A 20,433-nucleotide genomic window follows, 5' to 3' on the forward strand; every position below is an offset into this window, starting at 1 on the left:
CCTAATGACTGGTTGGGCGGGCATGGGTAGGTGGTCATGTGACTCGGTGGGATGGCCAACTCGGTGTCTCTCATGTCAAGGGACGCCTCACCAGCCTCTACTTGTCCCTCCCCTCCCAGCCACTCCTCGCCTGCCCGCCCAGGCTCTTTAGGGCCCCAACAAGAAGCAGTTGTTAGAACTGAGCAGCCACCATGAGAAAGAGTTGGCAAAACAGCTCAATTCAAATTGGATCTGACCAAGAAGGAGGCTCATCAGAAGCACCTCACTGAGGACTATGAGCATAGGCTTTCCAAGCAGAGGGAAGACCTGTGGGAGTGCAAGGCCAGCTACCGGCACCTGGAGGCTCAGTCGGTTAAGATGGTCAGCCAGTTCCAGGCCATGATGCAGTCCCAGTGGAGCGAGGCTCTCCGGCTCTTTGCCACCAGCGCCACTTCCTTCTAGCCTTTGCCCAAAGCCCCGCGCAAGTCAAAATTTCTCTTTCCCTCCCCCAACCTGCACAAAAAGACCCCAAAGGGGAGATTCTCTGCAGCAACACAAAAGTTCATTGCACATATCCAGCCCAGGGGCCGTACTTGGGGACCCCTGATTCAGTGCAATATAAAAAATGCAAATACTTTTTTTTCTGTGGACCACCCAAATTTTCTTGCAGACCACCAGTGGTTCACAGACCACCGGTTGTTCACCGCTGGACTAGATAGAGAAGTCAGGAAGACAGTCTGACGGAAGGCAAAAGTGAATTTTCATCTGTGTTGATCCATGAAGCTACCTGGAATCAAGTTCTCTTAAATGAAGAACTTACTTAATTAAAGATCAATTAAGTGCTTGAGAGATTGACTTATTACAAGAGAACGAGTGCTCCCCTAAATCAGAAGTGCCCAACCTGAACCCTCCATTGGGCTCTTGAGTCTCCCAAAACCCCTTTTTTATTTAAGTGGCTATGAATTATGTTCATTCACAGTCTGTAATGATTCACACCCAGTCTGTGAAGAGTCCGACAGAAGTTTGCCACAGTCTTTCAGGGTAAGGCTGATAAGCATCCACCTTTATCTCCCTTGAAAGGCTGCCAGAGACCTAACTGCCAATTAGCTTTGTAAAGCCAAATGGAGCACAGAGTCAAACGGAGCTTCAGAATTTAAACCGACCAGAATGAACAAAGTTGCTTCCTGTAAAGGCTAAAGTCCGTTTGCTCCTCTTTTATGTCTTATGGGAGGGGCCAATCATATCCAAGCCTTACTCCCGAGTCGCCCCTTTTGTCTTAACTGTTCTTGCCTTCTGGCAGCTCTGCACATGTACACACTGGGAACAGGCTCCCTCTGTTCCTCTGCCTCATTGATGTCAAACTCCAGAGGCTCCGGAGGCAGCACATAACTCTCAGATGGCCCTGGCCCCCTCTCTGCCTCCAATGCAGACCCCTCATCAGAGCCTTCCCCAGACTCCAGGACTGGCTCATGTTCCTCCCCAACCTCCTCACTGTCCGACTCTGCCGCCAGCTCTCCTGGTGGGCCATGACAACGGTCTTCAGTCTTCCTAATTCTAGAAGCATCCTGTCTCAATTCTCCTGGGGCTTCTCCAAACCATCTCAGACTCGGGGACTTTGAATTACCTCCCATTACCTTCTTGAAGCACAAACAGCTTCTAATTTTCTCATCAACAGCAGCTCCATGTAAACCCAAAAGCTCAGAGGGGAATTAAATACCATCTTTCGCCTTGCGTCTATTTTGGAATGCCATTTTACAAAATAACCCTTTCAAGAATGGCTTACACGCAATTCATACTTCCAACATGCAAATTTGTGGGCTTTAAAGTTTAGACTTTGTTCCTTAAAAAAAAAACAGCCTCTCTTGTGAAGATTTCAAAGAGGGTTTCAACCGCACCCACCCCCAAAAAAACCCTCCTACTTGCTACGCCATATCAAATATCACAGTTGCTTAGTATGTTTCTGGTATTCTGCCACAGTCTTTAAACTATTATCAACCTCCTTGCAAACTTTTTATTTATTTATTTTAAAGAAAACTTTTTATTTTGTTTATGCAAACTTCACATCTTTGCAACATGTGACACTTCCTTTGCATATCTTTGTGATTCTTTTATCTGTAAATATAAATCTTTATATATATATATATATATATATGTTTTTATTTGTGCTGATAAATAAATAAAGGAAGACTAGTATAGATCTATTTCAAGCTATTTAGCTCTCATCAGCTAGCCATATCCTTACTGGGAATCGAACCTGTGCTCTATTGCCTTCCCAGGCAGGGAGTTAACCATTTGAGCTACAGAGAACGACTCCTTTTATCAGCCAGCCAGGGTGGGAGGTATATACTTAAAGTCACAACCCCTGGTAGGCCCAAGTGTGGGAGGAAGGTCACACTTCCTCCCACACTTGGGCCTACCAGGGGTTGTGACTTTAAGTATATATATATATATATATATATATATATATATATATATATATATATATATATATATATATATATATATATAGTGTCACAACCCCTGGTGAGCCCCAATTATGGGAGGAAGCTAACTGCTTCCATCATCTGTCAATCGGCTCGTCACAAGAGTCCATCACGACAGAAACCCAATATTTTTACTGTTGCCTTTGTTATATTTGTGTTTTATTTGTGCTGATAAATAAATAAAGGGAGACTAGTATAGATCTATTTCAAGCTATTTAGCTCTCATCAGCTAGCCATACCCTTACTGGGTATGTAGAGGCAATACAGCACAGGTTCGATTCCCAGTAAGGGTATGGCTAGCTGATGAGAGCTAAATAGCTTGAAATAGATCTATACTAGTCTCCCTTTATTTATTTATCAGCACAAATAAAACACACACACACACACACACACACACACATATGTGTGTGTGTGTGTGTGTGTGTGGATTTAGATTATTTCATAGATCTTTTTTCTTCATTCTATATATAACATTCTATATATTCTATGTATAATGACCTTTATTACATTTGAATCATTTTGTATCCATTTCCTATTATTTATTTGCTACAGTCTATTTCGTATTTCTATCTTTCAATCATTATGAGCCTTTTTTTAAAAAAAAATGATAGTAATCTATCTTCACCCTTAGCTCAATGAAAGCATTCTTCAGCTTGGCGTAGAACAAATTCTCTGAAGACTATAAATTTACGATAATCAGAATATCTCATTTCAGAATGTCACGGGAGGGTGGGAAGGGGGGAAGGTAAGTCTATCTTACTCTGGGGTGTCAACCTCTAGACTTTCCCAATCTGGCATCTTCTAGATGCCTTGGAACTACAACTCCCAGAATTCCTAAAGAAGGCGAATGCACTGATCTAGGCTTCCTCCCAAAAGCACGAGGCAGAGTCCTGGTCCCGACAAAATGCCTTTTATTAAACGAATGTGAATTCCTCTCATTCACATTCAGCAAAGGCCTGGCAAACAGTCTTTCAAAGGTGAATTTATGAGCACAGACCTAATCTAGCTGGGAAAGCTGCCATGTAAACGTTTTCCAAATGAGAGTGCTGTGCAAGGAAAGATTGGGCACAGAGTCTTTGAGATTCACGGACAGATCTTCACACTCCTGAAACAAATGAACGAATTGTTTCCTGCAGAAAGCCCACTCCCCTTAGGGGTGGGGTCATTCACCATCCACCTGTGGCTTTACTCCCAAGTCGACCCTGACCCAGCCATGGGTGGGATTTGGAGGTTCTCCAAACCGGCCATAATGTTGGCTATGGAGTCTCCCAAACCCAGGAGAACCTGTAACAGCCCATCCCTGCACCTTGCCGCATGAACCAATTTCATACTTTTCAACCATCCCTTGAATGGGCTTTGGGGGATCCCTCTGGCTTTCTCTTCTTGGGCTGCTCCCACAGAAGAGAATCCTCTGAGAGACCTCCCGCTGCAAATAGCCTCTCCTTGAGTTACAGTAATCAGGCAGTGTGTCATCTCTGTTTACGTACCAAACTGATTTATGGTGAAGGAAATTATAGAAGCCGAAACGAAAGCACAAATACTCTCCTGCCTTCTCCTAGCCCAGCCTTGGAAAACCCCTTCTGGAGAAATACTGTTAGTTAAAGACACAGATAAATCTTCCTGACTGCATAATTTACATTTAAGCAGACCATAAAGGAGATGGGAACGACATCCCACATTATGGGTGGAACAGAGTTTATATAAGGACTTGAGATTATTATTATTTGTTTATTTAATGTGGCCTTTTTAGAGCTTGTGTTACACTTCTGTGCTATTCAGTCAAATGGCAAGACACTGGAATCATGGTTTTCACGATTATGGTTCTGGGTGTGAGGCTCTGAGGGCCACGGAAGGGAGAGGGGAGGGCCATCATTTGTGCATCCTCGCTCCCAATCAGAAAATCAGAAGCCGAGATTCAAAGGTGAGTGTAGATTCTGCCCACAAGCAAACCAAGTTTTAAAGGAAAAACTCCATGTCCCTTTCTTAGAAATGTATTGCTGTGATGAGGGAGGAGCAGAGGCAGAGAAAAGGGAGGAGAGAAGGAGAGGGAGGAGAAGGGAAGAAAGAAAAGAAAAGGGGAAGGAAGGAAAATGGATAGAAGGGGGAAAGGAGGGAAAGAGAGAAGGGGGAAGGAAGGAAAATGGAGGGAAGGAGGGAAAGAAGGGAGGAAAATGGAGAGAGAGGGGAAAGGAGGTAAAGAGAGAAGGGGAAGGAAGGAAAATGGAGGGAAGGAGGGAAAGAGAAGAGGGAAGGAAGGAAAGAAGGAAGGAAAATGGAGAGAGGGGGAAGGAGGGAAAGAGAGAGGGAGGGAGGAAAGAAGGAAGGAAAGAAAAGGAGAGAGAGAGGGAGAGAGGGAGGGAGGAAAAGAGAAATGGGGAAGGAACGAAGGAAGGAAAATGGAGGAAGAGGGGAAAGGAGGGAAAGAGAAAGGGGAAGGAAGGAAAATGGAGGGAAGGAGGGAAAGACAGAAGAGGGAAGGAGGAAAAGAAGTGAGGAAAATGGAGAGAGGGGGAGGAGGGAAAGAGAGAGGGAGGGAGGAAAGAAGGAAGGAAAGAAAATGAGAGAGGGAGGGAGGAAAATGGAGGGAGAGGGGGAAGGAGGAAAAGAGAGATGGGGAAGGAACAAAGGAAAGAAAATGGAGGGAGAGGGGGAAGAAGGGAAAATAGAGAAGGGGAAGGAAGGAAAATGGAGGGAGAGAGGGAAGGAGGAAAAGAGAGATGGGGAAGGGGGAAGGAAGGAAAATGGAGGGAGAGAGGGAAGGAGGGAAAATAGAGAAGGGGGAAGGGAGGAAAATTGAGGGATGGAGGGAGAGAGGGAAGGAGGGAAAGAGAGAAGGAGGAAGGAAAGAAGGAAAGGAGAAAAATGGAGAGAGAGGGAGGGAGGAAAATGGAGGGAGAGAGGGAAGGAGGAAAAGAGAGAAGGGGAAGGAAGGAAAATGGAGGGAGAGAGGGAGGAAGGAAGGAAGAGAAAGAAGGAAGGAAAGGGGAAAGAGGGAGGGACAAAGGCAGGTAAGAAATGGGAATTACCAATGGAAGAAAACAAACCTATGCAAAAAAGAGATGAGAAAACCTTCTCCATTTTGGCTCGAGTCCCACCCTTTGCCTCTTTTCTCCTGCCTGTGAATGGGCTACAGGAGCACCCAAGCTTTTCATTTGAATAAGCCTATTTAACATTGGCTGGCCTGGAAGTGGAACTCCCAGAAAACAGCTGCTGCCAGAAACACTCTGTCTAGTCATCAACGGAGGCTGGTGCTGTTCCCACAGTTGCCTCCCAACAGCCATGGCCCATATGACAGAATGAGGAAATAATGAAATATACTGGCATTCTATGGCTATCATAATGTTAATGCAATTTCCCTATATTCAATTTTTCCGCATGTAAATAATCTATTAAAGAAACCACTGCCTGAGCTGACCGAGTAGATCTTCCCTAGATTAATGCAATTGAAACGTCAGTTAAATCAAATTCAGTGTGCATCATGGCCAGGTCTATGCCTTGGAAAACACCTCCCAGCCTGGCATGCATTCATCCATCTTGCATTAGTCTCCCTCCCTGTTTCCTTGTGTAACTTGTTCCTTTGTGTCTTTTGCCTCCATTCAGTGTGCCAGTCCGGCCTCCAATCCTTTTTCCAACATGCAGTTTTGCCACTATCTGATCGTATTTCCATGACTTCAGCAGCCTGCTGGAAATAGCTTTTTGTTTGAACAGGTACTGTATTCCCTTTCACTGTTTACAATTGAACACTTCCTATCACCCTGAAGTACACCTGTCCGCGATAGTAAAATTTTATGGAGATCCATCCAGCCAAATCTGATTTCATGAGCTAAAATGGAATCTGGTTTGTTTGTTTGTTTGTTTGTTTGATATGGCTGCCCATCACACAGAAAGCAACTGTAGGAGATGCCCCGGCTTAGCCCGAGGGAAAGGTAAAACGTGTCATCAGTCACGAATCCCTTCGTGCCCACAAGAGTTCTAACTCTGGACTTCCTTGAATTCCTTTGATTCTCATCTACTGCCAATTTGCTTTGACTGTTAGTAGTTCAGATTCTTGTAGAGAGCTTAAGCTTGCAATAAATCTTCATACTCATTTGAACTTCCTGGATTTTCTGATTTCCCTGGGGCTTGACAGCATATCTGGGTGGCATACAGAAATCCTGTTGGTCTACTACTCAATCCAAAAGTTAGGAATGTCTTCAAGGGGAAGACACAGTTCCTTCCTTCCTGCCTGCCTGCCTGCCTGCCTGCCCGCCCTTTGCTTCCCTCCCTCCTTCCCTCTCTCCCTCCCCTTTCTCTGCCTGTTTGCCTCTCTCAACAAAACAGCAAGGACAAGATGGCGGCCATGGCCAACAATGCGAACAAAGCCCCACCCCCTTTTTGTGTGTGTCAACATCTTCAACCATGTTAGCATGTCTTCCATCTTGATCTTTCATGGAGTTCCTTGCAGGAAAATATCAGCATCTATCAATCCCATCACAGGATTCTTTCTGTGCTGATGAAATAAAGAGAGTGCAGGAGAAGGAGAGACTGAAAGTGGAGTCAAGAGAGAAATCAGCCTGGAGTTGACACGTCCCCACAAACATTCCAAGCCCAGCCCTTCTTGAATTCCATTGACTGCCATCTAGGACCGATTTTGAATTGACCATAGGTTGACTAGTTTCTTGTGAATTTTGTGATAATTCTTGTGAATGAAGGTGATTTATTGCATGAGCAATAAGTCACCTAAAGTGGAACTAAACCTGTGGCCCTCATTCACATCTGAGACATTCCTATTTATTCTGCTTTTTCTCAGAGAAACATGGAAAATAATTTAGGATGATGATGATGATTGATAATGATAATGATGATGATTTTACAGATGCTAAACATGAATTACATGTTTCTTAGAGGAGGAGGAATTACTGAATGTATGTTTTTTAAAAAGCCACTGGAGAATTGCTTGAGTAGCAAATACATTCAATCATTTTCCAGATTGAAGGTATATATGCAGGGAAAAGCAATTTTCACTGAGAAAGCAGCCAGGGGGGTTGCGGGGGTGGAATGGCAGTTTGGTTTTTGCCTCAGATGTGATTGCCGACGTCATTCGCAATTCCCCACAGATTTTTGATGGACGCTAAGTCTGGAACTTAGTTTTTCAATGTGAACGATGACATAAAATGTGAAGTAGGAAATGCAGCACTACTCAAAGAGTTTCAACCAACTGTGGCTTTTCCAATTCACAGAGGAATAGAAGAAATTGTAGCAAGGCTAGGATTTTTAGCCTAGCCTTGCTACATTTAGAAGAAATCCTTTTTCTCACCAGATGTGTTACACGACAACAGAGTGTGGCCATGCATTTCATGAATCCCTGTTTCCTTAATGGCAGTTTATTGAATAAAGCATTGTCGGTGGAATTTACACAATACATTTGCATGATAATATGTTAGTATGAACCGTAATTATTAAACCACAGTGGCTGGGTGCCCACAATCACCTAAGCCTACATAGTTCAGATCAGGAATGTCCACGCTTGGCAAATTTCAGATTTATGGACTTCAAGCCCATAAATCTGAAATTTGCCAATTCTCTGGGAGAATACTGGCAGAATTCTGGGAGTTGAAGTCCACAAGTCTTAAAAGTGGCCAAGGTTGGGCATTCTTGACCTGAGCTACATAGGCAATCTGCCTTCTCAAACACTCATCTGTGTCCTCCCATGGGTCTACAAGGTAGGTGGAGAAGTACATCTTCATCTTTTTTTTCCAATTTGGGGCAAAATAGGTCTTTTTAGATAGTTTACTCTTGAAAAATCAAACACTTGCCACTGTTTCCATTCTGGATGGGCAAAGGTGTGAAATTGGTCCCTGGAGCCAATTTCCCTCCATAAACAATTTTGATGAACAAGATCCCCTTATGGGAAACAAAACAGCTCTAAAAAATATGTGCTCAGTTCTTCCCGTCACCAGTTCCTTGTGACCTCTAAGGCAAGACAGAGGAAGGTTGATGTCAGGCCCCAAAAACAAGGAAGACATGATGAGGTTCTTCTAAGCGGTTTCCTTAATGGTTCCTCACCTGTAAACATAAATCTTGCTAAACTAAAACAACTTCTTGCACCATTAAACATATATTCTGGGAACTGTTAGGGAGGAGCCGTCTTCATCCTCTTTCTCTCACACCAACATTCTGAACTGAGTTTTCTTTTGCTCCTTTGGAATGCAGCCCCTCCCACCAGGGAATCCAGTCTATGTTCCATCGCATTGTACACCCCTGCCCTGCCATAAATCAAAATCAAATAATATCCTGAGCCAAATATATGAAAGCCAGCTTAAGGGCCAAATTACATGAAATGTTACACACCATGCATCCAACTTATAGTGCTCCACAGGATATGATCTAAAAAATAAAGATGATGGAATGTTCGACCTCCACCCAATATTTATCTGTGAAGCTGTCTTGGTTTTATAGTTTGTCGGGAAAGCGACTGCCTGCAAAGGCTCTTGGATTGGGGTTCAAAGGTAAAAGCGGAAGCAGTATTCTCCATCCCATAGTTGGGTAGACCACATTGCCCTGACAGACAGGACTCACCGGAAAAAACACTTAATCTCTCCCCTGGTATGGCCAACAAATTAAGGAGAGCCCATAGCTTAGAGGTTAATACATCTACCTAATATGCATGTAGCCCAGATTCAAATCCCAGAAAGGGTATGGCTATCTGACAAGAGCTAAATAGCTTGAAATAGATCCATACTGTTGTTATTGTTAGTTGCAAAGTCATGTCTGACCCATCGTGATCCCAATGAACAGTGATCCTCCAGGCCTTCCTGTCCTCTACCATCCTCTGGAGTCCATTTAAGCTCACGCCTACTGCTTCAGTGACTCCATCCAGCCACCTCCTTCTCTGCCATCCCCTTCTTCTTCTGCCCTCAATCTTTCCCAGCATGAGGCTCTTCTCCAGGGAGTCCTTCCTTCTCATTAGGTGGCCAAAGGACTTGAGTTTCCTCTTCAGGACCTGGCCTTCTAAAGAACAGTCAGGGTTGATCTCCTCTAGGACCGACCGGTTGGATCGCCTTGCAGTCCAAGGGACTCGCAGGAGTCTTCTCCAGCAGCAGAGTTCAAAGGCCTCCATTCTTTGGCGCTCAGCCTTCCTTATAGCCCAACTTTCACAGCCATCCATTGCAACTGGGCCTTGATTGTATGCATTTTTGTTGGCAGGGTGATGTCTCGGCTTATTTTTTGCAGATCCATACTAGTGTCCCTTTATTTCTTTGTCAGTGAAATGTAAATTCAACACTATCTTGGTTTTGTTTCTTTATTTTGTGCCATACCCTGCAGACACCCTTGGGATCTTTTCCTCCAGTTTTATACAGAAGCTATTGTGCAGGACTTAAATCTGGATCAACACCAGTCCATATGGGGAGAAAATGTATAAATGCATCCTCCTATAACTGCTTATTGATCAAATTTCATACACACGGTCATCCAAGGCTTCTGAAAATTATCACAAAGCTTCAATGAGCATTGTTGTTTTCAGCAATTCCAAGGGAGATTTAGACACTCACAAAGAGAAACAGAAAAGCAATTTCAGAGATATGTTTCAGAAACTGTTGGGAGTTGCCTTCCTATAAATTACAGGGATTTAAAAACAAGACGTAGTATATCAAGAAGAACCAAGTTTGATTCCCCCTCCCCCGGCATTAAAATGCAATAGAAATTATATGCGGTTAATGCGATCCTTTTCCTTGCCTGAATTTAATTATTATAATTATTGATTGTACTCCAAATTATGAATCAGAAATCATTCTCTTCGGAGTTGCAATCAACTTACAGAAGATCGGGGCAAACCGATCAGTCCTTTCTTTTAGCTTGAAATATAAAGAGAGGATTGTGCTGACTGCAATCCCCGAATTCCTGGTTTTTTAGTGGCTTGCAATTTGTTTATAAATTATAGGTTATGTGCAGTGTGCACTATGAATTAATGATACCCTGGAAAATTAGACTTTATAAGATTCCATGTGCAAATCCCATGTTTATTCATCGGTATTTCACTTTTTATGCCTTCTCTTTGTCCCTTCTCTTTTGCCTGCTTGTATCCTCTCTTCGTTTTTTTAAAAAAATAAAAAAAAATACAAATGCCTTTTTTTAAAGAGAAAAGAATAGCGAGGGAGGTAAACATGTCAGAAGCAAGGAAAGAAGGATTTTAGAGAATTGGGATTCCCATTGTTGCTTCTAACTTTACCCCCACCCCCCACCCCCAAGTCACACACCTTCCTATATTACTCGTGAATAAATACTGAACTTAGCAGATAGAAATCAAAACACTTCTACCCAGCTTGTACTAACATATGTGGTGGGCTTGTGTAGAAGCAAAAAAATATTGGACTAAAATACATACATAGTTGGAAAAGATGATACAACATATTGACTTAAAACCTGAAATATTTTTGTTGGGGATTTTACCCAGAAAACTATAGTAAATAAAATATATATTTGATTATCCATGTTATAAACAGCAGCTAGGATTGTATTTGCACAAAACTGGAAAAGTGAAGGGATCCCTACAGAGGAGAAAGTGATTAGGAAAATAGTAGAATGTATTTTGAAATAAACAGATTGACACTGGCTATTAATGAGAAAGAGCAAACGGATTATTATACAGTTTGGGAACCATTTTACCGATGATTAGAAAATAGATATAAAAATTAGTAGTAAAAGAAGTTGTGTAAAATATAGAAAATGTATTAACAGTTAATGTGATTAATAGAGCTAAATAAATGATGAAGATGATTGTTATAGTATTAGACATTTAAGGTATTGGAAATTAAGCGAGGAAGAGATTAAATAATGAATATGATTGCAAATTTTAATTGCTGGCACAAAATATTTGTACCCAAACGACACACTGTTTAATGGAAAATGGATTGTTTATTTTAAAATAAAATAAGAAATTAATATATAAAAAAAGAAAGAAATCCAAGCACCTCTCCTTATTGTGCAGGCCAATTTGGGTTGACTTACATCAATCCTCCGTTTTGCCAAAGTAACCAGAAGGAGTCTCCAACATTTTCTCTTCCTTTATCCAGCCACACACAACCCCTTTGCATCATCATCATCATCATCATCATCATCATCATCATCATCATCATCATCTATCTATCTATCTATCTATCTATCTATCTATCTATCTATCTATCTATCTATCTATCTATCTATCTATCTATCTGTGGTCCTTATAACCCAGTCCAACCTCAAAAGACTCAGGCTGGGTACAACATCACACAGAAAGAAAGAAAAAATCCTGAATCATAAATAACTGAATCAAATCCAATGTTCAAAAACAGAAACTAACCACAAGGCAAGATGACAACTCCTGAAAGAATCAGAGAGATAAGATTATGGTTATTTAATGGGACCTCGGATTCCCCTGCCTTAATCTCATGTTTATTTTTCGCTGCATTTTATCAAGAGAAAGTGGAAAAGCTTTTAAGAATGACATAAAATAGCCCCCTATCTTCACACGCAGGCAGCTTTTCATGACCAGATTAAAGATAGAGCTACGGTGGTGCAGTGGTTAGAGTGTAATGCTGCAAGCTATTTCTGCTGACTGCCGGCTGCCTGCAATTTGGCAGTTCGAATCTCACCAGGCTCAAGGTTGACTCAGGCTTCCATCCTTCCAAGGTGGGTAAAATGAGGAGCTAAATTGTTGGGGGCAAGAGGCTGATTCTGTAAACTGCTTAGAGAGGGCTGTAAAGTACTGTGAAGTGGTATGTAAGTGCTAATGCTATAAAACTTGTATTCCCTTTAGGGACAGTTAAAACAGGAGTTTAGCCAAGTTTATATCTTTTTATTTCTCAAATTGACGTGCCTCTCGTCTCTCTCTTGGATGATGTACAGTCAATGTATGGACATTTTGGAGACCTATCGGGGAGTGTGCATGTTTGTGTGGGTGTTGGCAATAACGGAGAATCGTTTTGTCATTACTGTCTTGTGAGATGCTTTAAACTTTCCATTCCAGACCTGCCTATAGCTTTAAGCATTCCTTAATATCCCCTACTCCAATCCTACTTAGCTTTTCAAGAGAAGCAAAATGCTGCGGCTGCTATCCAGCTAGGTATATCGTATTAGGTACATATTAAAAATGGCCAAAAAAAACCAACAAATGGCGCTTGGAAAATGTGGCACAATTTCCTAGCTGAGAGAATCAAGGTTTAACCCATCACTCATCCTAAGCAGAACTAGCAGAAATCCTAGAATTAAATTTCCAGAAACTCATCGCCTCTTTTCAGCAACTTTTAACTATGACGTCTTTTTCATTTTTATTCAGCAAGACACACACACACACCCCACACCAATGGTGGGATTCACTGACCTTCCCTACTGCTTCACTCGGGCGCACCCCCTTCTGCGCATGTGCAGAAGATTGCGCATTACATCGGGGTGGGTGGGCGGAGCCTCCTGCCGCTGCCGCTACCGGTTCGCCCAAACTGGAGAGAACCGGCTGCTCCACACAATGCTTAGTTGAGATTTGGGAGCTGTGTGCCTTGTCCCATCTGCCACTATGTTTGATCTGTACTTACCCATCGACCCCTTGGGCAGCATAGATATACAATGACAGCTACAGGCAGCTGCTGGTCATTCTAAATCAGTGTTTCTCAACCTTGGCAACTTGAAGATGTCTGGACTTCAACTCCCAGAATTCCCCAGCCAGCATTCGCTGGCTGGGGAATTCTGGGAGTTGAAGTCCGGACATCTTCAAGTTACCAAGGTTGAGAAACACTGTTCTAAATGAAGTTTTAGCCAGGAAAGCTAGCTGGGTGATTTCTGGCCCAACACCAGGAGTTGGTAAGTTCTAGTCCCAGCTTCGGCATGAAAGCTAACAGGGTGCCAATAAATAAATAAAGCAGTAGACCCTTCAATCACATGGTTGAGACTACTATCTTGACGCTTCTGTTAACTTACGACCAGTTGCTTAGCAACTGTTTGAAGTTACAATGTACTTCTTCTCTACTTATGACTCAGTTCTGAAGTTCAGATTGCCAGATGTCCCCATCATGGTTAGGTGACCACATCTGGGGTGCATTTCTCTCTGTTTGCAGGGTTCTTCAGTCCCGTGACTACATTTTATGGCATTTTCACCCCAAACCAGCACTTAGTTCCAGTCTTTTAAACTGGCAAATAGTGAACAACTGATTCAGTTAACAGCCATAGTTTTTGCATAACAACTGTGCCAGGAACTTTGCCACTATGGTGTTAACAAGTGCCACAAAAATGTTGTAAAATTGGTCATGTGTTTGATTTGTTATACAACCAATGTGACTTATGACCAAGATGGGCAAATTTCATTATGGTTCTAAGTCAAGAAATACCTGTATAGTATCTGATGAAATGTTTAAAAAACTGGTCCCATCTCTGCTTTGTGACATTGATTCATAACGGGCCTTGAAGTGGAACCATAAAAACAAGGCACCCTTCATCTGGTCCTCAAATAAAGAAAAGAAGAAAGGAAGAAAAAGAAAGGAAGGAAGGAGAGAGAGAAAGAAAGAAAGAAGGAAGCAAAGAAAAAAGAAGGAAAGAAAGAAGGAAGGAATAACAAAAAAGAAAGAAGAACAAAAGAAAGAGAGAGGAAGAGAAAGGAAGGAAAGAAGGCAGGAAGGAGAGAAAGAAAGAAGGAAGGAAGAACAAAAGGAAGGAAGGAAGAAGAAAGAGAAAGAAAGAGAGAGAGAAAGAAAAAGAACAAATGAATGAAAGAAAGAAAGAACCTTGGTTAGGAAGAGCAACAGGCGATCCACTTGTGTTCTTCAGTGCCACACCTTTGTGCAACAGGTGGCTTGCTAGACCCAGCCAGGGTGTGTGTGTGTGTGTGTGTGTGTGTGTGTGTGTGTGTGTGTGTGTGTGTGTGTGTATTTGCAAGCAATAGGGACATTCATTAATCGGAGCAGTTCTGGTGTCCTCCAAGCCCAGCTCTTAGGAACTGGAAGAGAATTTCTGCTCCACCCAGAGGCTTGCAGTAGAAAAATGGGTGTGGGAGCTGGGACCTCCCTCCTTTTCCACACTCACATTAGTAATCCTGTCTGGAGTGGCAGAGTTAACCTGCATTAACTAGGAAAACAGCCATTGTGAATCTCAAGGGGTTTTGAGTGGAGAAGACCAGGGCAGGCCAGCCTTAAGACCCTCTGCATTTTCTCTGATCAGCAACTCCCCTCCCTTCCTCCCTTCCTCCCTTCCTCCCTCCCTCCCTCCCTCCCTTCCTCCCTTCCTTCCCTCCCTTCATCTTTCTTTTTCTCAGCCAAGATCTGTTGACAGTCATACATCAGAAAACAGAACAACGGCTGGATATTGGAAAAAACAGCCATCCGGAACTGAAATCTGATTGATAATTTCTAGTGGCTTGCCAGAACAAGGCAGAGAAGAGGGTGGGGGTGGCTTTGGCAGTTGGCTTTGTCCTGCATGGCACACACAGACCCCATTTTCCCCATTGAAAGCTTAAGGCAGGGGGCTGCACATGGTACCCAAACCTCCTTCCAGCTTTCTTGTGCAGAAAACATTCATATGCCTGGCATTTAAAACATTCATATGCCTGGCATGGAATTTCTCTCCCCTTTCCCTGCCCTCTTCTCTCCCTCTCTCTCTTTCTTTCTCCCCTGTTTCTCTCCCCTGTTTCTCTCCCTATTTCTTGCCCTCTCTCTTCCCCTTTCTCTCTCCCCTGTCCCCCTTTCTCTCTCCCCCACTCTTCCCATTTTGCATCCCTTCATTCTTTCTCTTTCTTTCCCTCGGTGTCTCCCTCTCTCTCTGCCCTCTACTCTCTTTCTCCCTCTCTTCTCCTTTCTCTCTCCCCTCTGTCTCTCTTTCTCTCTCCCCCCACTCTTCCCATTTTGCATCCCTTCATTCTTTCTCTTTCTCTCTCTGTATCCCTCTCCCTATCCTCTACTCTCTCTTCCCCTTTCTCTCCTCCTCTGTCTCCCTTTGTCTCTCCCCACTCTCCTCATTTCTCATTCCCATTCTCTTTCTCTCCCTTTCTCCCCCCCCCCCCCCGCTGCAAAATAGCGTATCCTAGGCACCAACTTTAGTTCCTGGGTAGTGATGGGGGTAGTTTTATAGGATTCCGTGGTGCCCTTGCAATTCAGGAAACAAATGCCCAAAAGCCACAATAAGGCTGAATTGTCTATTATTCCTATTCCTTTGGCAGCTAGAGGAGACAAAGGGTGGGATTTTTTTCCTGGGGGCGGGGGTCATTGACGTCTCCTGGGCGGCATTTGCCTTTTTCTGTACTGCCATGCTGGTTTCCCCCTGAATTAAATTCCACCCTGGCTCTTTACCCTCCTGCTGGCTCCTGCCCTCCGCCTTCTCTTAGCTGCTGCGCCGCTAAGCTCTTTTTTATTTTATTAATTTTTTTCCTTTTGCTCAGCGAGAGTCGAGAAATGGGGCAACCATAATCCACCCTCGGTCTACGATTACACCTGATCCTGAACAATACACACACACACACGGAGAGGGAGGGAGGGAGAGAGAGAGAGAGCGAGAGCGAGCGTGCACCTCTGGTAAAAGATTCCGAGCCTTGAAAGAGGGGGGTAAAGGTGCCACCGAGACAAGCCCAGCGCCTTCATTAAGGGCACCTCCGCCTTCCTTGCAGAAGGGCTGTCTAGTGTCCCCCGACCGCCGCCATCCACCCGGGCAGCGAAACAGCCGCGCGTGAGAAGCCCGAGAAAGCGCAAGCCTCGCCAGCCGTCGCACAGGCCAAGTCACCATAACGAGGTCGGCCACCGGCAGCCATCAGCATCGTGCCAGCCTCTACGCCCACCCCGGCGGGGGTGGGGGGTTGCTCTGTCCTTCGCAGCCCACAGCCCCTTTCCCCGCCGCCCCCCACCCACCCCCAGCCGCCTCACCGCTCCTACTGGGAGAAGCTGGGACTTAAAATAGCGTCCTGGGGTCAAGGAAGGGGGGTTGGTGTGGAAGCGGAGCTCGAGGGGGCGCGAGTAGGAGGGCGGGGAAGGCGACGTGGGCCGTGGCCGTTCAAGGCAACCATTTTGCGATCGGCTTTCCTGTTTCCGCAGCAGCAGCGGCAGCAGCCCTTTCCCCAACCTGGCGCCCTCCAGATACCGGGGGAGGGTCTCCAGCTCGTCGGGGCGGGAGGGCGCCAGGTCCACCTGGCAGAAGCAGCGAGTCAATGGAAGAGAGCAACTCTGCTTCCAAGGCTGACCGCCCCCCCCCCCGAGACGGCCGCGCTCCCACGGCGTGTTCACGTGCGTGTGTAAGTGGGCGCCGCGAAGAAGAGCGCCTTCCAAGTTTGGGGGGCGTGTTCGGCATAAGGGAGTCTTCCCTTGCTCTCTCACACGAAGCCAGCCAGCCAGCCGTGTACATCTTTCGGGTACGGCCTTTTGGAGGAGAAGCCCCGATGCGGATGCCTCCCGGGCGAGGAGGGGTTTTTTGTTTTTGTTTTTTTGCAAGCGCTCCGACTTCGGCCGACACCGCTTCCCCGGCTTAGGCGGGGAGAAAGAAAGAGGGAGAGGGAAAAAGAAAGAGGGAAGGGAGAGGGGGGGAGGGAGGTCTGCGAGCAGGAGGGAGAGAAAGCGGAGGAATGGCGGGTGGGGAGGGTCTTCTGCCCCACGGACCTGCACCCACCCACCCCCTTTTCCAATCACATCCAATTTTCCTTCCCCTGCAACCCCCCCATCTGCTGAGGCCAGAGAAAAAGGTGAGCGAGCCCGCAGAGGTATCCCGCCAGGTGTTCCCATCCTCCGCGGCCGCGGACGATGGGCGTGGGATCCCGCCAGCGCCACTCGCGGGGAACGGCTGGTTGGCTGGCTGGCTGATTCCCCACCTCTCGTCTCTCCCTCCCGCGGATGGCTTGGGGTACCTTAGGGTGCCTGGCGGCGGCAGAAGACAATCCCCGGCTCCATGGCTCCAGCAGCAGAGGCGTCGGCGTTCAGGGCTTTGGCGGAGCGGGGAGCGGCGCTCAGCACCTTGGCGCTGAACAGCTCCGGGCGAGCGAGCGAGCGAGCGAAGCAGGCTCAGCGCTGCTACCCAGGCGTCTCTTCCCCCGGAGTCGCCGCCGCCGCCGCCGCCGCCAGCTTCATCCTTCATCCCCGCCCAGCTCCGCCCCCGGCTGCTGCCATTGGTCCCGCCGCCTGGTGGATGGGTCCGCTGGTCCCCAGCGCTCCCCTTCGCCCCCTCGCCCCCTCGGCCGCCGCCGCCGCCGCCAGCTCGGGGTCGCCCACAGCGGGAGGGAAAAGCCAAGCCAGGCGGCAGCGCTGCAGCAACGACGGTTGGGCTTCGGCGGCATCTCCTCCTCCTCCTCCCACCCAGTCATCCCTGCGAGGCATCTCGCAAGGGCCGGCCAGAGAGGTGGCTGGGAGTTGTAGTTCTTTCTCCTCTCCTGGGAGGCAGCCTTCCGAGGATGGGGTGGCCAGCAGGACCAAGTGGTGACCCGGGGAGATGGGCTTCAACCCCCAGGGAGAAGAGGTCACTGTTTCACCATCTTTCTACTTTCTAAGAGTTGGCAAAGCGTTCTCCAATCTAGGGTGGGGCAAATGAGTTTGGAAATGCCACTGGATGGGCACAATACTCCACCATGCCCCTAGAAAGCAATATTGGAGAAGATGGGTCTTCCTTACAAGGTCTTCAAAGGAAAACCAGAAAGTCCAGTTGCCTCTTGGAAAAGCTCCTTTGGGACAACCTTGCAAGTACTATCTTAGTGCTGTTTTAGGGCCAATAAATGTTCTTGAAAGTGTTGCTGGGTTCTCTGCATGGAGTAGAACAGAGAAGTAGCTTCAAGTTTTGGGCAGTAAAAGTCCATGTTGTGGAGATAACTCACAATGGACATAGAAATTGAACAAAATTAGGGTCAGCCTTGCTTGGTGCTTTTCTCAGTTACAATAGTATTAGTTAGAAGGCCCTTGAGGGAAGGGGTGTTACATCTTGCTTTGAGTGATGTCCTGTCAAGTAACTGTAATGGTATGTTGGAAAGACCTTGGGAGGCTGGATGAAGGTCTATGACCATTTGCCACAGCCAACTCACCATGGCCAACTCACCACAGTCAGCTCACCATGGCCAACTTGCCACCATCAACTCAACATGGCCAACTTGCTACAGTCAACTTGCTATGGCCAACTCAACATGGCCAATTTGACACAATCAACTTGCCTTGGCTAACTCACTGCAAGTCAACTCACCACGGCCATCTCGCCACAGGACAACTCGGTGCAGAACAAGAGTTACACTAATGTCAAAGAAACGGTGGAATGCAATCATTAAAGAAAAGATGCAAAAGAAGGGAGAGAATGAAATGCAAATGGCAAAATGAATGCATGGGTGGATGGGTGGGTAGGTGGGCAATAGCAGTAAGATAACTAAAACCAACAAAATTAAACAGCTATCTAACTTCAGATTACCATTTCTTGCATTTCAAAGTCTTTTGTGGTGGTGCAGGGGTTAGAATGCAATATTATAGGCTAATTTTGCCAACTGCCAGTAGTTTGACCCTGACTGGTTTCAGATTGACTCAGCCTTTCATCCTTCCAAGGTTGGTAAACCAAGACCCCAGATTGTTGGGGACAATAGGATGATTCTGTAAACTGCTTAGTGAGGGTTGCATAGGCTGTGAAGTGATATATGTCTAAGTCCTAGTTCTATTGCCCTTCGTTCCTTCCTTCCTTCCTTCCATCCATCCATCCATCCATCCATCCATCCATCAATGATGCACAGTGGTTAGATTGCAGGTTAACTCTGCCCACTGCCAGGAGTTCGATTCTCACCAGCTCAAGGTTGACTGAGCCTTCCATCCTTTCAAGGTCAGTAAAATAAGATTGTTGGGGGCAATATGCTGATTCTGTAAACCGCTTAGGGAGGGCTGTGAAGCAGTATAAAAGTCTAAGTGCTATTGCCCACCCATCCATCCATAGTCTGCAGTGGTTAGAAGGCAGTGTTGCAGGCTAATTCTGCCCAGTGCCAGCAGTTCAATCCTGACAAGCTCAGAGTTGACTCAGCCTTCCATCCTTCCAAGGTGGGTAAACTGAGGCCTCAGATTGTTGGAGGACATATGCTGACTCTCTAAACCGCTTAGAGAGGGCTGTGAAGCACTGCAAAGCAGTATGTAAGTCTAACTGCTATTGCTATTAACAAAACAGTTTATTTCAGCAGGTAGAAAGTCAGCATTTACTTATCAATAATCCTTTTGGACTTAATTCTGTACAGGAACAGATAGAAGCATATTACATTAATCTAAGAGTATCTTGCAAAGCAGGTATGCAGGGCAGTGTCTTTCCCTGCAAAGCCTGAATCAAGGAATAGTTGGCAATGCCTGAGAGCACAGCAGGATCCCCTGGAAGCTTTCTGGAAGCCAAGACAAGCAATTATCCTTTAATCGTTTTTTTTTTATACGATACTACAGGGAGCTATGATGGCACAGAAGGGTACTGCGGTTTAGCACAGTGCTGTTGTCAAACAGCTGAACTCAGGTGCACCTCACCTTTTCCCCAATTTACAGCTCTACAGAAAATGAGAAAGTTCAGACGAGGTGGTTCACCAGGCAGAGTGGATCCTGGAAGTGGAAGGAAGAGGTATCGACACAGCTTTAAGTGTCTTTCCAGGTATTTTGACTGTCCAGAAGCAGTGGGCAGGACTTAGTACAGAGGTGTCAAACTCAAGGTCCATGGGCCACATCCGGCACGCAGGGTGCTTAAATCTGGCCCAGGGAGCCTGCCTAGAAATAGCAAAGGTCCAGCCTGCAGTGCCTCCAGTGTGAGGGGCTGCACAAGCCCCCCCCCCATGCCCTGTTTTGGCCAGCAAAGAGCTGCAGGAGGAGTCTGTCCTGTCTCCCCCTCTCCCCCCCCTGGCCAACCCATGCAGGAGAACTACAGTGCTGATCCAGCTCTCGAAGAAATCCAGTTTGACACCCCTGACTTAGCAGAATAACAGAGTTGGAAGGGATCTTGGAGGTCTTCTAGTGCAATCCCCACTGAAGCAGGAGACCCTTGACCATTTCAGACAAATGGCTGTCCAGTC

The 20,433-nt window shown here is 45.8% G+C and overlaps 1 protein-coding gene across 1 annotated transcript in view; it reads right to left on the minus strand.

Annotated features, from left to right (window-relative positions):
• The window catches only part of SMPD3 (sphingomyelin phosphodiesterase 3), a 191,279-nt gene extending 173,871 nt beyond the window's left edge, over positions 1–17,408 (minus strand). The window contains exon 1 of the mRNA XM_087728656.1: positions 17,287–17,408. The gene's annotated coding sequence lies outside the window, so the exon portion shown is untranslated. The remainder of the gene's footprint in view (positions 1–17,286) is intronic.
• Between the last annotated feature and the right edge of the window lie 3,025 nt (positions 17,409–20,433).

This window comes from Thamnophis sirtalis, unplaced genomic scaffold, assembly GCF_051295495.1.
Source record: "Thamnophis sirtalis isolate CommonGarterSnake01/CBP01778 unplaced genomic scaffold, rThaSir2_p1.2 scaffold_14, whole genome shotgun sequence".
In the NCBI taxonomy this organism is placed as follows: domain Eukaryota; kingdom Metazoa; phylum Chordata; class Lepidosauria; order Squamata; family Natricidae; genus Thamnophis; species Thamnophis sirtalis.